Genomic DNA, 1627 nt, shown 5'->3' on the forward strand with positions numbered 1-1627 from the left:
GTACAGATTCTTTACTGAGATTAGGAAGATTTTGTACAAATGATTTTTAGAATTGAAGATGGAGAAAGATGAATGGTGGCAATCTTCCAATCTCACTATAACTAAGAGATTTATACCTCCAAGTGAGCTCATCCTCTGTGCTGGAACTCCCATGAGAGTGCTCAGATTACTCTGTTCACAGTTCAATACAAGTTACTGCAAGGAAAGATTAGGTCCAGTACTTGCTAGTCACATTGATATTCCGTGGACACCTCATCTCTTCCACTCTTCAATTCAATCAACCAAGAGTACCATGTGACGCCATATCCTTTTAAAAATGGAATCACATCAAAGGACCAAATAAGTATTCAGTGCTACGATGAGATATGGCACTAGGTATTAGTATTATTAAAATTCTATTTTTGTCTAGCCTCCCTACAAGGGGCTGAATTCATTTCATCAAATAAATGCCAGGGAAACAAATGAGCTTTAAAGAGAGAGAGAAATTGGCAAAAGTAATAAATCCTCCTCAGTATTCCTTCTCCTATCCTTCCAGCATCTCATAACCAGGATATTGTTCTTGGGGGCTTCACAATGCCTCGGTTTTCTGCTATTGTTTTCCATTGTTTGGAATCTTAAATAAACACAACTTATATAAAATGAATGTCATGGCAAGATACTGCACAATTTGCTATTTATTGAGATCATATATTTAATACATTTGAATATGAGGGAAAAAATATCACTATCTTGCTGGAAAACACCATTCCCTCAAAGGTGAGCCAAAGTTCCCTTAAATGTGAGCATGAAAAAATATGACAGTCTCTGCAGTTTCTTAAAGATGTCTTTTTTTCCAATCGTTTATTAAAGGTCTTATAGAACATCCTGTCTCCAGATCCAGTTGCCAAGGAGACACTGTTGCATTGTGGGTCCTGGCTGCGGCAGGGCAGGGCGCTCTGGCTTCCCGCCCTTCTGTTCTGAGATGGGTGTGGTGGGCCACATCTCATTTTTGGGCTCCAGAACGCTCACATGATCAGGCAGGAGCTTCTTCAGGCCAGTCTTGCCACGTGGGTCCCTTGGCAGCATGATCCTCACTTGGATGCCAGCGCACCTTGACCGGGAAGCACGGGACACACGGCGGTGTCAAAGTAGTCATTAACAGGGTCCCCACTGCGGAAAACCATCCACGAACTTCCTAGACTCAGCGCTCTGTCCTCAGAGCTTCCTGGACACTTGGACCTCACGGCCTTTGGCTCCACTCTCCATGATGAACCGCAGCACGCCATAGCAGGCCCTTCTGCACGCCAAGACCTCCCAGTTTGTAGCTCAGAGACTCGGCCTGGGCAACAGCACACAGACCCCTTGCCCCTCATGGAAACCTTTTCAGCATTAAGCTCAACACTACCCTCAGGGAAGCCAAACCTGAGCCACCGCTGTCAATTCCCCAAATCCGTTGGCCTTTCTCACCAAGATGGGTGTCCTGTGCCCTGGTGGCCAAGTTCATGATTTTGGTCCTGAAGGGGGTAACCCGGACCTCAGCTCCTGAGTTACCTAATAGGCCAGCCTCCGGGGTGAGAACCTCATTCAACTCAGCTTTGAAGGTGTCATTAACCACAAACTTCCTCTTCTTGGAAATCTGCACCACCAT

General features: G+C 45.4%; 1 pseudogene; it reads right to left on the reverse strand.

The window, feature by feature from the left end:
- Nucleotides 1-852: 852 nt before the first annotated feature.
- On the reverse strand, nucleotides 853-1627 carry LOC101543657 (40S ribosomal protein S3-like; annotated as a pseudogene).

Source organism: Sorex araneus, chromosome 3 (genome assembly GCF_027595985.1).
Source record: "Sorex araneus isolate mSorAra2 chromosome 3, mSorAra2.pri, whole genome shotgun sequence".
In the NCBI taxonomy this organism is placed as follows: domain Eukaryota; kingdom Metazoa; phylum Chordata; class Mammalia; order Eulipotyphla; family Soricidae; genus Sorex; species Sorex araneus.